The sequence below is a fragment of the Bombyx mandarina genome, chromosome 22, assembly GCF_030267445.1.
Source record: "Bombyx mandarina strain Sakado chromosome 22, ASM3026744v2".
In the NCBI taxonomy this organism is placed as follows: Eukaryota; Metazoa; Arthropoda; class Insecta; order Lepidoptera; family Bombycidae; genus Bombyx; species Bombyx mandarina.
The window spans coordinates 11,937,130-11,955,749 of NC_143228.1; the positions used below are offsets into that span (position 1 = coordinate 11,937,130).

At 35.1% G+C, this 18,620-nt stretch overlaps 1 protein-coding gene across 1 annotated transcript in view; it reads right to left on the reverse strand.

The window, feature by feature from the left end:
- Nucleotides 1–18,620, reverse strand: part of heph (polypyrimidine tract-binding protein 1 heph) — a 522,083-nt gene that overhangs the window by 408,994 nt on the left and 94,469 nt on the right. The gene's annotated exons all lie outside the window — the stretch shown is intronic.

Below are 18,620 nucleotides of genomic sequence, written 5' to 3' on the forward strand. Positions count from 1 at the left end.
TCTATTAGGCATTACTGGTAAAATAATATATGTACATATACTGGCCTCTCACTGCGATTAACTTATATTCCAGCCTCAAGGTTAAGGTAAATATTATCTAGACTTTCGTCTTCCAACATATTAAGATACTAGCTCTTACCTGCGGCCTCACACGCGTGGCCAAGGACAAGTGTCAGCGTAGCTTACGGTGGAAATGAGATGTTGACCCGGGAATAAACGTTACCTATATCACATTCCTGACCACCCTGTCACATACCATTACTCTAAAAAACACATATCAATCCGGTGCTTGAATTCAACGTGAAAGAAAGACAAACAAACACACACACTTTCATTCTCATTCGATGGACTGCGACCTCATCTAGACAAATAAAGCAATAACAAAAGAATAATTCATTATATATATATCTTTTAAGCTCCATCACAGAATGTCTAAAACAAAAACGATGAACAGAAATAAGTTATTTATACGGCTCTCTTCATAATATATCCCACGTATTATTTCGCCCAGGGTAAATCCCGGGTCCGCGTAATGTTAATATTTTTTTAGATTATCAAAGTTAATGAAGACACGTGAACACCATCAGAACTTACGAGAGCTGTAAATAAATACTTTCCTTGAATTTAATAATAAAACGAAAGCTTTCAAAGCTCTGCGAAAAAGATAAGATCAGATAAGTTGAGTTGTATTTATTTCCCGCGAAATTCTCGTACAGGAAAAATCCTCAGATTCCTTTTTCATTAAAATATTTATTACATATATATCAGGGTCAGTGTCTAGCTGACCATATATATCATGGTCAGCTAGACATTGATGAAAATGAACACCAAGTATATTTTAAACAGTACCAATGATAAGATAAAAATTCACAATGTATTTTATTATTCAAGTAGGCCTCCATAGGCCTATTAAATTGTCATGACTTTACCGCCGAATCTGTATTCACTTCGGAGTAGAATCCATAAGAGACTCCTACCTTTCTTATTTCCAAATATAATATATCTAAATGACATAAACTAATTTTAGTGTTTTTTAAGTAGTGTTTACTTTGTTACTTCTTTTACTTTTCTAGTATTTACTAAAAATACGTTTATTAGTCAGAATATGCGACGGTGATTGGTCTACATTTAAAATTTTTTTTTTAACCATTCATAAAATTCACATCGTTAAATACACGGTCCTAAGCGTTTCATAACCATTAATATAAACGAGTTAAAAGACGTGAATGCAACAGCTGCTCCTACTAATTTCTTCGAAGTATTTTAAATATGTGAACATGATTTTTTTCGTACCTATAATTAGGTACGTTCACACGAGACGGGACGGGACATTGATTTATGTATTTAATCGTTATTTTTAATGAAATTTCGAAGATAAAATGAAAACTAAAAATCGTTTTTAGTGGCGTACTGTGAGACGTCCCGGCTAAATCCGCATAATTTAGATGTTGTAAAATACGACATCAAATTCAATTGACTTCGATGTCATGCATGAACCTGGATGATGGCAATAAAATGATGACGTCTACGGAGTCTGGTAATCTGGTAATAGCACTACGAAGTTGTTATTGTTGTTGTGACCCAACAATGGGTTCATCTCTCTTGCATAAGCCCGACCCCGTAGACTTAACACGTCGATTGCTGTTCCGACGCCTGAAGCGCCCGTCAAAAAAGATGTCTTTATTTTAATCACGTATGTTATTCCTTTGTCATGGAAGTCGTTGCTAGTACATGGTAACTTGAAAATTTGTTGCCTACTCAACGGCAAAGTATATTGGATTATATTATATTATTTTACAATATATAATTATGTTGATGTTAAAATTAATATTTTGTGTATTAAATTATAAAAAAAAGAGAAGATCGTTTATGGTGTAGTATCGATTTTAGGGCGCCATAGTTGCGTAATTAGTGCTGTCAAAACGACAACAATCGTGATTCAGATGGGATTCAGCTGACGCCGTCAATTACATAATTAGTAGAACGACAGTTTCGCTAATGTTCATATAAACGCTTGGAATTAAAACCTCCTTCAACGGAAAATCTAATTATCTCATAGCGAAATAGCGGTTTCTTGTAATTATGTTTATGGGAGATTTCGAGCAAGTTCTAAAATAAAAATGGTTAATATATCATTCTCCTGCCCTTCTCCCAGTCACTTGGGGTCGGCGCAACATGTTTTCACTTTCCATAATTCTCTATCATATACCTTTTCTTCGCTCACACTTTTCTTACACATATCGTCTTTCACGCAATTCATTCATTTTTTCTTAGGTCTTCCTCTTCCCCTAGAACCTTCCACATTCATAATTAAAACATTCATTGTAATTTCGTCTCATCACATGTCCATACCATCCCAAAAGCGCGCTTCTCAACTTTTCCGTCACAGGTGCCAATTTCAGACTTCCTCTAACATATTCATTCCGTATTATATCCATTGTCGTTACTACACATCCATTGCAACATTCGAAAAATGAACATTAGAGTATAAGAATAATCAGGAACATTTTTCTCGATTTTTCGATTAACTAAAACAGTCGTATTGCTGACATAAGACTGACTCGATGGCATAGTAGATAGCGCCCTTGACTGCTGGGCTGAGAGTTGTGGGTTTGATTACTAAACCAAGCAAACAAACATTCATGTGACGACCAGATGTACTTTTATTTAGTTTAGGTGTTTAGTATCTATTTAATTAAACGCATATTAGTTCGTATACAAGTTTCTTGCTCCCTTCTTGTTATTATTGGGAATCCTAGTTTGGGCCAGATGATCATCTCTGATTCGTTCATGATATATAAAAAAAATTAAAAAGCATTTCTCGTAGTAAATACAATATTGCTGCCAATCTGTTAATTATTTATAAACTACCTACCGGTTCGATGTTAAAGTCACGACAACGTGTATTTAAAGAACCTCATAGGGTTGAATTTCAAGTAATTTTTTTTCAATAAATGGCTTTTTTATTTCGACCACTTCCGAATCTCTTATTGTAATAACCAATAGAATGGATAAGCCCCGCTAATTTTCCAACAGATGTACTATCATCCTACCTATTTAGGCCGTGAAGCAGTTTTATAATCAAATTTGAAACCTGGGACTCCAGCTATGCAACACAATTGATATTTAAGATCAATGTTTTAAGTTATGGTAAACCGTCGACGTCACCCAAAGCACGTCATTACGGATCCCCCTGGTCCATTAACGGTGCTTTTAGGCACCACAAGTACCAGTCACCGTCCTCGTCGAACCCGACGAAGGGCTCGACGAGCGAATTAACCCATAGACACAGCCCATTGAGTTTGTCGCCAGATATTATCAGTGGGTCGCGTTTCCGATTCGGTGGTAGATTCTGCGAAGCTCTGCTCTTGCTAGGGTCAGTGTTAGCAACACTCCGGCTTGAGCCCCGTGAGCTTACCTACAAACGTTAGGGTGAGCTCAAATAGCCCCTCAAGACTATCAGCATAGGTAGGAAAAAAAATTGTTGAGTTTATCATTAATGTAGTGATATTTCTGGGCTCCATTTGCTCACTTGTAAACATTTAACAACCGGAATTCGTTCGCCTTATACCCATCTAGTGCTTTAAAGGAAAAGTTTGACAAAACAATAAAAATGTAATAAATCATATTTCAATGTTACTCACGTAAATAATAATAGAGGTAACATTTTTCAAATTGAACGACGAAGTGAAACTCTGTCAATATACGTTCATATTTTAAGCGATAGTCAACAATAAGCTAACGCTTCTATAAAGTTGATTACAAGCATTTGGTCCAACACATCACAAGCTCCGGCCTTTTCTGAGAACAACTCACAATTACGTATTTACAAAACACCATAACGTTCGTTTTGAGGGCGCATTAACAAAAGATAAATAGATGACCGGCCTCGGACGGTTGTGTCAACAAAGAATCAAGCTTTGATCCAATTCCAAATCTTGGCCGCTAAACAGCGAGTACCCGGATTCGGTACGGTTATCTAAATATTGAATTATATGTTTCGCTCCCGTTTTCACTGGAACAACATCCGTGCGGTTTGGCATCCATCACGTTTCGAACCGCAAAATTGTGTTAAAGTACACTTTAAGATGATTTAGTTCATATTATGAGATTTTTCGCGAATATTTAGGCTCATCGGACATTTTCAACCTGTTCAGTAAAATCATCATAAATTGATCTCTATATCGCTAATAAAAGATATTTCAGCGAAGATACAATGCAGTAGTATTGTAGAAAGCAAGAAATATAACTTTGGTATCGTAAATTTTTATTTATTTAAACTATCTTTATACTAAAATTGAATAAAGCGTTGACCCAAATCAAATAATCTTCTTACTTTTTTACCATAAACAATTATTTTCTTTGTAACCAAAGCGTTTGAGTCTACAGGTCATTAGATCGTAAGCGTCAATCTTTCGCGTTTAAAGAACATTATTTCATTAAAAATATTCACAGTAAATTACTAAAACAAGTCGAAATCTCGCTAGATTTACGTAAATTTATTCATGTAAGCATTAATTAAGTAGCTTGTTTATTAGTCTCAAAGATATATCACGATTTAATCTGAGTAAACGTAACGTGGTTGAAGCATGAGCGTATCCGAATCTTAAAACACATGACCTAATAAATTGCAATCTACATTCCAGGAATAACTTAATTACAATGTAATATCATGTAATCTATGCTACGCGTCAGACGTTAAAACACGACAACGTTTAAATAAGGTATTGAAAATTAATTACACTCGTAGTAGATTTTGAAGGAAATCCGTTTCACGTACAATGTAGGTACAGCGTTTTTTATTCACGTAAATGGACATATTGCTGGCCTCCTGAAACAACGTATCTAAATCGCCTTTTTTTCCAACAATTAATATTGATTACTTGCAAACTCAGAAACTATGTTTCTGCAGTTTTTTATTTTACTCTTGGTAGTGGTCAAAATAGAAAAATAAAACACCCATTTCAATGCTTTTTAATTTTAAACCTACTCAAAATTTCTATTCAATTACACTTGTGTTCCTGACTTAACCTAATTATACACTACTTCAAAATATAACCACTTGTTATATAAAACTAGTTAGAGTAAAATAAAACTTTAAAACTAAGCCAATTAAGACTCGATCCTCCATTAATTAAGCAAGAAGTATAAATTTTATTAAACCTGTTAATATTCTGTTTCAATAAAAAAAATGATTTCGATTGTAAAATTGTAGATTTTAGACGATTTTATTCCTTTATAGCCATCTTGGTGGCCTAGTGGTTCATCGCCATGGTTACTGTATTGGGGGCTCGGATTCGATTATTGATGGTGAGAATAATTAATGAGATTTAATAAGTTCGCATGGCTCTAAAAAATGTTTGTGGTTAGAAAAAGAAGAAGAAGAAATAGTAAAATAGATTCTGGTTTCTTTATCGAATCAGTGTAACATTTTACCCAATATTTAAACAATATTTTGGAACGAAGTTCCTTATGGGATGATACGGAGGGGTACCCTAACCGGGAAAAAACGTCCGTAACGTAATATTTTTATTAGTAATACACAAAGTGTACGACTTAACTTTGTAATAACGTACAAAAAATGACATATTTTTTATCATTCATTGACCACGATCCCAGAGCGTTCGTTTGCGCTATACACTAACTCTTATGCAAACAACCGTGAATGAAGTGTACCACAATAAGTTCGCACGTTTCCGAATGACCGTAGATTGTTACGAAACCTCCAGTTTTACTTTCTTTATACCTCGAATAGAACTTAAAATTAATATTTTTATAATAAGGAACTTCGTTCCTATCCAGTGTCCTACGACGCCACACATATTTTTCTGACCATAACGAACTGACCATACAATAAGCTAGCATAGCATTTTATTTGATCAACATGAATGTTATAGTTATTTTGAGTAAACTCTCACTGTAACGGAAGTTAATATTAATTTGAGATGAACTAAAATAATTTTATTCAGTAGTGCTCAGTTTTAACGTTACCGCCCATCGCAACAAAATAGAAATGAGCATTCACAAACACACTTTGATCTGCAAGTCACGAGATTGCAGATTTTTAACATATAATGCTTCTATAAAATATTCATATTTACCAATACCGATCAACTAAAATCTTCTTAAATTCACAAAGAGATGTAGCTGACGAGAACTGATTTACAGGAATAAATCCTATACGGCAACGGGGTAATCGTCTTAACAGTAGAGTGAAATCTGCGAATTGAAAAGCTTCTGGAATGAATAAATAAAGAAAACACTCGTGATTTAGATTGGATCGCTACTTCACATGCAATTTATGATAATATGGCAGAACAGTACACTGAGATTCTATAATAGAAAATTATTACACGATGAGATATTTTTACTACATAAGACACAATCTGTGGCCTCAATCCTAGTTGGTAGCCGTAGTTAATAGATATCAATTATGCTGAAGGTAGAGCTACGCCACTAAGCAAAGCGGCTAAAGACAACGCTATCTCCCAAAGAACCGCAGAAGAGAGTTAGCATTTAAGAACTAATTCGTAAAAGCAAAACTGGAAGTAGGGTGTTAATGAAAACAGCGGTTCTTGAAGTTTTTTTTTTATTGAAGGAGTACTGGTGGCCCGGAGGCCTTTCCAGTTTCACCAGGACAGGTTGGCGAGCAAAGGCTCAGCCAAAAGGGGTGGAATTTGCTAACAGCTGCCCGAGCGCCTCCGAAGGAGACCTAACAGCTCCAGAGCAGCTGCTTCGCGAATGAATCTACTACCGGATCGGAATCGCGACCCGCTGAGAAGATCCGGCGAGAAACTCAGCGAGCTGATTCATGGGGGTTCTTGAAGTTTAGATGATCTCTGCTCAACAATTAATGGTAACAAAAGGGGAGGCTATTTAAAAATACCCTTAGAGAATCCTTGACAAACAGTTCAAAACATAACCAAAAATTGTATTCCTGTTGGCACCATAGGCTTCAAGTTAATAGTGATACCAGAGCCATGGGCAATTCGAATGACTTTATAAAGTATAAAATCATATCGAAGAGATTCGGTTCCCCGACTAAAAAAATCCAATTGAAATCTACTTTTCAATACGTTAATCTATTGCAAACAACCCAATTATTGGACGCACAAATTGAAATACTAACCAACAACTGAACGGAACACCAACACACCGATTGAACTACCAACTTATCCTGATACAACATTATTATTTTTATTTCTTGTTTCCCTTACATTTCCAGTAGTGAAATTGGAAAACAAACACAATCCTCTGATAAATAAACTAGGAACGAACCGAGCTCGAACAAATTGAGGATACGTGTATGGTTGGTATAAAGCTTCGCTTCACGTTCTGTAAAATACACTATTGGATTAAGGATATTGAATGATTGGGCCTTGATTTAAAAGTAACCAGATTGCTTTGTCCCGAAATTTGTTGTCAAATACATTTTATTTGTAGCTAGGTAGCGTGATAGCTCTTTATGTGAATCTGCATAAAAAAAAATATTTTTTTGGAACGAAGTTCCTTATCGCTCGTTGTGAAAGGGGGCTAGACGGAAAAAATTCTTACGAAAAGTTGTCACGACACTTTTTAGATCCGTCATTTTGACCAATCAACGTGTAAGCGCTTATCGCGTGACATTGCTCGTATCCGATTGGTCCGCGTAATGAGTACAGTTTCTCGAGACAGCGTTTCACAATAGTAATTTAGTTCATAGTATTGTTTTTTTCTTCTTCATAATGCCGTAATTTATTATTATAACTTAAAAAAATAATTACAATTCCTTCACTAATTAATCGAAAGGAACTTCGTTCCATCCGGGTGTCCCTTGACACCTCTGAAGTTTTTTTTTTTTTGTTTTTATTGCTTATAAGTGTGGACGAGCTCACAGCCCATCTGGTGTTAAGTGGTTACTGGAACCCATAGACATCTACAACGTAAAAGCGCCACACACCTTGAGATATAAGTTCTAAGGTCTCAGTATAGTTACAACGGCTGCCCCACCCTTCAAACCGAAACGCATTACTGCTTCACGGCAGAAATAGGCGGGGCGGTGGTACCTACCCGTGCGGACTCACAAGAGTGTCCTACCACCAGTAATTACGCAAATTATAATTTTGCGGGTTTGATTTTTATTACATGATGTTATTCCTTCACCGTGGAAGTCAATCGTGAACAATTGTTAAGTACGTATTTCATTAGAAAAATTGGTACCCGCCTGCGGGATTCGGACACCGTTGCATCGTTATATACGCATACACCGGACGTCTTATCCTTTAGGCCACGCGACTTCGACTTTGATACCATTGTGAGTTATTAATGCGTGCTATCTCTTTATGTGAATCTTAAGCATTATAATTTAATTGTGACTCATCAACTATTCGACGTATGAAACAATTGAAGACATGAGTGAATGAAGGGATTAAGTACCACTTTTTAAGATTTTTGAGTTTTTACATTGAATGAAGGTGCTATGTGCCTATAAACCATATTAGACCTTAAAACTCCAGATTTAATGGCTATTTTTAGAAATGTGATGAAGGTTCCTTCATCGATCCTTCGATGTACGAAGAAAAAGTACAAGTAATAAAAGTTTGTTGCCCGACTTCTCAAAATTAACAAATTGTTTTTTTTTTTTTTTATGATTGAAAGTTTACTGGTGGCCCGAAGGCCTTTCCAGTTTCACCAGGACAGGTGGGCGAGCAAAGGCTCAGCCAAGAGGGGCGGGATTTGCTAACAACTGCCCGAGCGCCTCCGAAGGAGACCTAACAACTCAAGAGTAGCTGCTTCGCAAATGAATCTACTACCGGATCGGAATCGCGACCCACTGAGAAGATCCGGGTCGCGATTCCGATCCGGTAGCAAAAGGTAGGTAACAAATTGTATCATATCCCCTTCATCTACTCATGTCTTCAATTTATTACCTATTTCTACCTGTGTTGTAGAGTGCTTGGCTTGCTTGCCATATTATGTGTAAATTATTAATACAAAATGACCCCGGGCTTTACTATGATCTTAAAATGTCAATAGTTAAGGCGATTAACTTCTGCAAAATTCCATTTTTTTTTTGTTAAATTTGTTTTGAGATTGATGTCCACAGTGTCAGGAAACACATGAAATTTTCCACACTTATAGAGAATATAGAGAAGAAGTACACAATGCTAATATTTTTTTTAAAATAATGCATAAAAGATATTAAATAAATAAAGAAAACATTACACACACTACATACCATGTATTTGACGCACACACGCATGCATACTATTTATTGTCAAACTTTTGTTCTTGACGTTTTTTTTAAGGGATTTTATGACCTGGTAACTAAGACCTTTAAGTCACGTCTTATTTTAATTTATATTTATATTTTTATGAAAAAGGATATTATGGAGTGAAATGAAATGAAGATGATTAATTTGAGACATTAATCAACTGGGATGAAATGAAATGAAATGAAATGAGATGATATGGGATGAAATATAATCTCAGTAAAATGGTGGTCATTTACTAAGATTTTTTCAGTGGACTTTTTGGAGGATCCCGAGAAGTTACGTCCGGCGGCTTTGTTTCATTTTCCCACATTTGTGCACTTTCACAGATATTAAACAGTTAATAAACCACAATTATTACACATTTAAACCTGAAGAAACACTAAATAGACAAAATAAAACAAATCACACAACTTCACTCCTCGCGTTCCCGCCAAAAAGTCCTCTTGACGTCTGTAGTCAAATTGAGAATAGATTAAACATTGTTTGTCTTTATTCATATTTTTTTATAGATTAGCCTTGGCTAAATTTGTGATTATAGAAGTATAACATACAATCATAATAGTGTACAAACTTACAATTTCAATTAATTATAGTCGAATTTCGACTACTGCGGGACCTCTAGTTTTATTAATTCCGTTGTTTCGAATACTTAATAGTGTTCATGGCTCACTTACAACGGAAACGTAATGTAAGCGCTGTAAGCGGTAAAATTTCGTGGACAATATAAAACTCGAAATGAAATCGTAATAGGAGTTTTAATTAAATTATCAAATTTTAAAAATAATTTCAAAATCAAACTAATTAGTGGTTAGGCGTAATAATATTTCGATGCCCCCAATTAACACTACGCTAACTCCAAATTCGTAGATTTACAGGAGGAGCATTTAAACGAAAAAAAAGTTGATAAAATCTTTATTATTGCAGATATATTTATGTTTTTTTTTTGTGTAGCTAGCTTATTTACCCTTGCTTTGAACCCCATTAATAATGATTAATTGTAATACTTTTAACATAGTGAAGCGATTTGCGTGAAAAATGAAAATTTCAAAATTTTGAGTATCATAGCCGACTTAACCTAATAGGTGTATGGCTCTAATAAAGAAAAAAAAAAAAAAAAAAAAAAATTTGAGTTAGTGTAGTGTTCATTGGAGGCATCGATTTTATGAACTGACACGGGCAATTTATCATCAGTCTACTTTGTGCCGCAAAGTAATCATGAATTCCGGTTTGAAGGGTGGAATGCAGTAATAGATTAACATGTATGCTATACTACAATTTTTTTTTCTATTACATCTTTTAATAATTATACACAAATGAAAATCAAGTATTACATAAACAAGTCATCACTGTAGGCCAGTGATTCTCAACCACTGTTCCGCGGCACTTTTGTGTGCCGCCAAATTTCAAAAGTGTGCCGCCAAATTTTGCGAATATATAATAATTTTAATATTATTAAATTATATCATTTTAAAAGAAAAATATTTTAAACATGAATATATATTTAAATACACAAAAAAAAATTATAGTATATTTTAGTTTATTTCGTATATTAAAATTTTTTGATAAACTATTTATGCAGTGTGTTGTAATAAGTAAATAATTTTTATCTTTTTTTTTGTGTGCCGCCAAATTCTGAAATCGTTAAATATGTGCCGCAACAAAAAAAGGTTGAAAATCACTGCTGTAGGCGATGAAAGGAATACTAATGAATAAAACTACGATTAAAAATTTTTTTTCTTCAGAGTATCTTATGGATTAGTTTTTTTTGCCCTAGTAGGCAAACGAGCGTACGGCCCACCTGATGGTGAGTGGTTATCGCTCATCTTCAGCAATGCCAGGGGCAGAGCTAAGCCGCTGCCTCATTTTGGATTTGTGAAACAATTTAAAGAATATACCTAAAATGTTTTAATAGTTTCTATGGTAACAAACGGGAGAAGATCACGTGGACGTTACTGGAGCCCATGTACATCTACAACGTAAATGCGCCACCCACCTTGAGATATAAGTTCTAAGATATCAATATAGTTACGGCAGCCCCATCCTTCAAACCGAAACGCATTACTGCTTTACGGCAGAAATAGGCAGGGTGGTGGTACCTACCCGCGCGGACCTACCACCTACCAACCACCAGTAAAATCTTCGTTTATTTCTATTTGAAATAGCCCACGACAGTATATTATACGTATAAATAATTTACATATTCTATAACAATTCTACAAGGAAACAGAAAAAAACTTAATCTTTACAATAGAACAATTCCACAAGGTAAATTTTCACGAGGAGTTTGGCTTTTCATATTTCATTCACGCAATACTGTGCCTAATTTTTTTGGCTATGTGGGCGTTTCTTTACAAGTATATTAATTTCCAGTGAGATTTCCATTTCAACATGCTTTCATTAGCTTGATCTGTATCCATATCTATATAAAGAAATCTTTCCAACGTATTTACGAGTATGTACGTCAAGTGTCGTAAAATTCAATAATTTTATTTGTGCACCTAATATGTACCCTGACAAACTTCATTAGGAATCAATTTCATGAAGATATTGTTCGCTAATATGTAGGTACTCAATGCGTCTTTTTTTTGTTAGGAGGAAATCACCGGACTTCTGCTCTCCACTGGGGATGGCGGGCGGGGCAAGTCGGATTCGAACCGACTAAAACCTCCTGTCATTCAACAACCAACGTCCAAACCTCGCATGAGACAGAACTCATGAAAAGGCAAAGGGGGGAAAGTTAAGCATACTCAATGCGTCTGGGATAAATTTTACAAAATTCAAAATAGACACAAAATCGTTTTTTTTTTCTCAACTAATTGAAATAACTTCCTGTAAATGGAAGTGTTTCGTTATAATAACTCTTTAAAATTAACATTTAGTGAATCGTGAGCGAATAGAGAGGACTTATGTATCTTACTGGTGATAGGGTGTAATTTGAGTTTATACGGGTAGAAACGCATGACTGCTTCACTACAGAAATAGTAAAAAATGCAGTAAGTGATTCCAATACTTCTGTAATAAAAAATCGGGTGGTGATATTCTACAAGACGGTTATACACATAGACGGTATTCAAAATATAATGACTGGAATCAACTCTTAAGAACATAAAAATGAAATGAACGTAAAAAACAGGAAACATCAAGGCGTAAGCCCTATTTTAATTATGTCGTGAAAATGTTCTGTAGATAATTAATCAGAAGACTTAGGAATAAGCTCTTTATGTTAATGAAATGAGACTAAGAATTTCTTATGAAAATTGTACTAATTATTTAACATAAAGAAGGTTTGCACGGCGTGAACTTTTCCATTGATGGATAAGGGGGGTATTAACTTTGACGAGCTCACGGATTACCCGATGTAAAGTATAAAGTAGACAAAAGGTATCACACCGCGCTTTGTGTAACGATTGTCTCCTCTTTCAAGTCGGACTTATTACTTGGTGGCAAAAAAGACTACATAACTTCTCCGTATGCGATCATAATGAGCCCTTAGTAATTTTTTTTTTCCACAGTAGAATATCGCCGGATTCCCACCCGCACGGCAGGTGGGGTATAGCAAACTTTGTAATTTTAACAAGTTTAATTCTCGTTAAACTATTTCATTATGCCTCCATTTTTGAGGAAGTCTTTGATAAACACGTGTTTATTACGTAGGACGTCTTGTGGGCTAGCTTGTCTATCTCTATCGTGAAGCAGTAACATTTTTGGCCTTGCAGGGCGTGGCAGCCGTTGCGCTATAAAATTGACATTCAGATCTTATGTCTAAAATTTGATAGAACATGATAAATACCAGAAAAAAAAGTCGCCTTTAAAATCATCGTACTCAAATCAAACAACATTAATGTAAATCACGAACAAATATGAAACGTTTCAAAAGAATTTCGGTGAAAAGTTAAGCTTTCTAAAGTTAAATGGAAAAGTTTCTGTTCAAATTGACAGGCTCGGCAAATCGCGGTTTACCCGCCCCCTTTCAAACGACGTTAATAAAATTGCTTTTGCGACATAGAAGCAAAGTGTTACGTCTCGATTACCGCTTCAATAAAATAAGTTTGTGTCCGATTCGATCGTGACGATTGAACCCGCGCTTCGGTAAACCTTTATGGTTGTAGGCGTTCTCAGAAATCTTTTTGTGAATTTTGTCCAATGATATAAGTCCAGGAGGCTTGCGCGCATTCAGCGTCGCCATGTTATGCCACGTATTATAAAATTTTGAAAGGTTGATTTTGAAAAACGCTGTCATTTATTATTTGAAAAATATCTATGAAACGCCTTCAGTGGTCAGTTGTATCAAAACCATCCATACAGAATTTCAACTTAATCCGATAAACGGTTTGGGAGTTCAAAAATATTTTATATATTTAGAACATAAAATAATAGTTATAAAAGACTCCGGTATGTCTGTGTATTGATAGAAAGTAATAAAAAAAAGAGTAACTTAATAACACAACATAGAAAGAGATTAATTTGGAGCAGAACACAGTGTTGCATGAAAATGGTGTGTTGAAAAAAATTTATCGCCATTTAAATGTTTTCAAAACTTACTTTTATGCTGTTTATGTTAGTAGTTACATACCAATTATTATTGTCTGTCTACTATATGATAGTAACTATGTTTGTCTGTTACGCCTAAGCCATTCAACCGATTTTGATGAAATTCAGTATTGAAATAGTTTGAGCCTTGGCAAAGGGTATCGACCAGCTTTCATCCTATTTCTGAGCACGGCTTTACGCCCACATGGTATTAAGTGTAGACTACGCAGGTGTAAATACAGGGCGAAAAGCTGACTTATTAATTAATTTATTTTTTATATTATGACAAGAGAACGACTTCTTCGTTAAAGTTATTCGTAAGTGCCTAATGTTAGGTACATAGTGCTTAAAAAATTACAATTCCCTCCCCCAGGGTTATCCAGCATAACCGCATGATTAATAAAAACTTACATAACTACAAACTTATTTTTGAAACAAATTATCAATTAAAAAAATTTCTAAATGTTAAAAAAAAACATACTTATTGTATTACAAATTGTTATGAAGACGAATCACGATCATATAATTTGCAACTCTGAATATATTATGTAGGTACATTTTATGAGCACACACATGCTATTCTTAGAAATCTCCACAGATAGCACTAATATCGGATATCATGCGAATTCGCTACAGAAAGTTCTCGACAAAAAAATACATGATATGGCACTCCGCAAAAAACATAGATTTAGCATTATTGAAGGAAATCGCGGGAGGCAAACCTTCATTGTGGGCAAGCGTCTGTTTGTTGTGAGGATTTGGTCCGGTCCGGTGGCCGGATAATACAAAAAGTCTTAATTTCCAAGACCGAGACGGGGAACCGTGAAAGTTAACCGGAGACCACGAGCGATCGGAACTTTGAAAAAAATTTAATAATCTCTTAATTAAAAATGAATTGCTAAAGACGATAGCGAAGTTTCATCGCGAGCCAAACTGTTTAGTGCTCGCCGTGCGAGATTATCAGAGATTTCATTGTCTTTAAACGTTCTGAAGTTATATCGAGTGAGAGTAACTTTTTAATTTTATCTTCCATGTCTTTGGCGATCTCTGTTATTAAGAATATAGTAAATTTACTACCAAAGGTAGTCTTAATGTCTCAGGTACACATTTACTAAACAGGGAAAAAGGTTTCCTAGATAGATAGCAGAAAAACAAAATTAATTTATTGAAACTACACGGGTATCACATGGCCCACCATGTTCACGAATGACTTCACACTTGACGAAGCATCTTCTAGTAGACTTCTAGTAGCATCTTCTAATAAAAATAAAATGAACAAAAAAATATTTTCATAATTACTAAGGCATCTTGTAAGCCCGCACGTGTAGCTTATTACCCTGCCTATTTCTCCCGTGCAGCAAATAATTAAATTCAGTTTGAAAGACGGGGGTGCTGTTGTGCTACTAATATATTTACTATATGTCCTACTAAGACTATAAACCTGAGACTTAGAATTCTTGTATCAAAGGAGGTGGCAGTATTTATGTTATTGCTTCCGGCAATTTCTGCCGAAAGGCATTCCAGTTTGAAGGATGGGACAGCTTTCGTATCATACAAATTAGAGTTAGACCTCATGTCTGTCTCAAGGTAGCTAACATTCACTCGGTGATGTCTAAGGGCTCATGAAAACCGTAAACCTGTCCACCCAACTTGGTAAAAAATAAAAATAAACACTAATTTTAAATTATAATAATTAAATTAAATTATTTAAAACTAAGTTATAATTATTACAAAATTTAAATATTTAATATAAGTGAGTAATTTAAATAAAACAATAAATATAGGTAACCCTTTGTAATCCACTCTAGCTACATACAATTGGTGGCACTTAATAGGTACTCATAAATTCATACCTAATCAAGGTAATTTGTTAAGAATGTCTTAAAAAATAATAAACGTGCTTGTATCTATCTAATAAGTACGGAAAGTGAAGCAACTTAACTACAAAAATTTATTAATAATTTATTAATAAATTTTATAATTATATAAATAATAATAATTTAATAATTTATTAATAAATTAAAAAGATTTATTAATAAATGCGTGTTCCATTCACTTGTGCGTATTATCACGGATGCAATATTTGAAGTTACACATTGCGCCGTTACCTGCACATGGGCAATTGTTTTCGTGCACATATCTCCGGTTGTGTGCACATAGCAATTACGTATGTCTCCAATCATAGCCGCCATCAACTTGTGTCTTCGACATAATATGGATCCCTAAATCAGCTAAACGTCTGCGCGAACGATTAAGGATTAGCATTGTGTAATCAAATCATACCTGTGAAATTACTAAAATAATAACGCAATTACTGTAGCAGCGTGTACATGTTTTGAGCCACTAGCAGGTACTCTATTATACTACCTATCTATACTGTAGTTTGAACATTCGTTAAAATAAATGACATTTCATAATCAGGTTGGCGACGACACGATATCCAAATTTTACTAGTAAGTCAAATTTTATCATTATACTTATACATATAATATATTTGGGAGCTAATTTCCTCATGAGGTTAGATAGATCATGAGCTCATCCTATTTACACCACTTAAAGTACTACACATTCAGAAAAAAGGAAGACGAAACTTATTTGTCAAATAACGAATCTACGACCTCCCGCCCGAGAATCGCATACGATACCGCAGGGCCACAAGCGCGAAATTATTTGTAACGTGCTCGCTAATGTAAATAGTAAATATGAAGTCGGAAACCGGCGATCTAAAATTAATTAAGCACGCAACTTCCTTCGTAATGTGGAACGGGATGTTTAGTCATGTACGTAAACTGTTAGGAGTAATTTTAAAAAGATATTATTCAAGATCAAACGCGCCAGTTGCGTGTGATATCGTTCATGACAGCATAAAGTTTTTCGTAACGTAAATATACAAAAAAAAAAGCGTATGTAAAGAGTTCTAATTTAAATTAAATTTGGATTGTGGGATTCTCAAAACAACGCATTATAAACCTTTATAGCTTGGGGGAGGGTGATGGGAGAGATGTGCTCCGCACTAAACGCTTCACATTCCCCCCTTTGCCTCTTCATGAGTTCTGTCTCATGCGAGGTTTGGACGTTGGTTGTTGAGCGACAGGAGGTTTTAGTCAGTTCTACTCTGACATGCTCCGCCCTCCATCCCAAGTGGAGGGCGGAAGACGGGCGATTTCCTCCTGACCAAAAAAAAAAAAGCTTACGTAGTGGTTGAAAATTATGATATTCCCTTCCCTTTAATTTTGTTTCTTTCAATTTGATCAAAACTATTTGTTGAAGCTGTGATTCAAAATTATTTCAGCGTGCACAGTTCAACTCAAAACACGTCTGTTTCTCAGTGTTTATCGAAAATCAAAGACTTAATAACATGAGTTTCACTACCCACTTTAGTGATGAGGTCGAATACTGAAATAGAATTTTTAAAAGACATTTTTATTTCCCAATTTTGACGAAATACTAAAATTTGTTTTACCCAATAAAGCACCTCAAATGTTTGCAATTCAAATTACTGGACGCCTCGAGTTCGTTGGCGACAGCAACATAGAAGAAATCGTCGGAAAAAACCTATCAAAAGTTGAGAAAATTCAATAAGGCCACTTGAAAAGTTTGTTAAAGGAAGTAGCGGGGGGATATTTTCATAAAAAAGTATCTCAATTTGTGTAGCTGGCCAAATAAAAATAAGCAAAAAACTTGAGCTTTACTTTAATTCTGTTTACAAAGTGGCTAATTTAGATTTATCTGAATAATGAGATTTGGTAATAATTAATTAAGAAATTTAATAGGAAAAAAAAAAGTAACTTAAAATTAAAGACTTATATTTCTTACCCTTGAGGCCTTTAGATGGTAAAAAAAATTGTGTCATCGGCCCTTGATTTAAAGCATCTTCAAAGATAATCGGTTATCTTTAAGTTGATGATAATTACATTAAAGATAGATTTTGTCCAAATATATACCTTATAATAAATACCTTATTATCTATGCGAATAGATTATGCATTGTGAAGTTTGATCGCATGAATGGAACTTTACCACATCACTGCAGGAATAGGCATGACATTACCTACCCATGCTGGGTTACAATATGCCTTCAATTAGTATAGCTAAGAAGTGAGTGCTTTGTGTGCATCTTTGGTTACTGTTTTTTTTCTATCCTAAGCTGGGAGCCTTAAGAGGCTATGCCAGCATAACCTAACAAGTAGGTGAGCTCACAGGGCTCAAGCCTGACGACGATTCTAATACTAACCCTAGCAAGAGCAGTGCTTCGCAGAATCTACCAACGGATCGGAAACGTGACCCACTGCGAATGTCCGGCGAAAAACTCAGTGGGCTGTGTCTGTGGGTTAATTTACTCACCTAGCCCTTCTTCGCAACCGACGGGTTCGACAAGAACGATAACCAGTGCTTGAGGTATCTAAAAGCACCGTTAGTGGATCAGGAGGATCCGAAATGACGTGCTTAGGGCGATGTCAATTGACTGTTTACTATTCGGTTCGCAGAATCGAGAATGTAGTCACCAACGACCACGACGACAGGTTCTCGTGTCGTGCCGCTTTTTCTAAATGGAGGTTGCTGTGAGTGTGCTACATATAATGAAAAAAAAATATATTTTATCGTCGTAAACCTGAGCCTGATGCCTCGCGCACGTCTGTTGCTGAGTCAAATGTATATGCACACTTATTTACATTCGGTTCACTTTGGAATATAAAAGAATTTTATCCAAAAATGAAAGCCAGCTACTGGGCTTAAACGGTGACTGTAAAATTCCAGAAACTAACACGCTACTCATAATTAATTATTAAAGTAACTAAAATTGTTTCGCTCACGCTACCAACTTCCAAGGACACGT